The sequence below is a fragment of the Hevea brasiliensis genome, chromosome 7 (genome assembly GCF_030052815.1).
Source record: "Hevea brasiliensis isolate MT/VB/25A 57/8 chromosome 7, ASM3005281v1, whole genome shotgun sequence".
Classification (NCBI taxonomy): domain Eukaryota; kingdom Viridiplantae; phylum Streptophyta; class Magnoliopsida; order Malpighiales; family Euphorbiaceae; genus Hevea; species Hevea brasiliensis.
Window position 1 is genome coordinate 50,153,575 of NC_079499.1, and position 363 is coordinate 50,153,937.

Below are 363 nucleotides of genomic sequence, written 5' to 3' on the forward strand. Positions count from 1 at the left end.
CTTAAATTTAATTTCCTTTTTTGAATCATTCAATTTGAATTTTTGTAGCTCAATTTATGGTCAAATTACCACAACTAGTTCATTAACCCTTTCTGGTTCTAGAACCTGGCAGATTCTGAAATCCAATTTTGTCTAATTAGTTGGGCATGTTACAGTCATTTTTAGACTTACTATCCTTCATATGTGTTGCTACTCTATATCTTAAGGTCACTCAAGTTCAAAAATCATAAATTTTCTAGTTATGGAGAGTGAATTATAGCCAATTAACTGACCTAGACTCCTGAACCCTATGCCTTCAGGTTTTCAGGTTCAGGTCAACATTTTTGGATCCCATTTTAGGGTCCTTGCACTCAAATTTTGAGC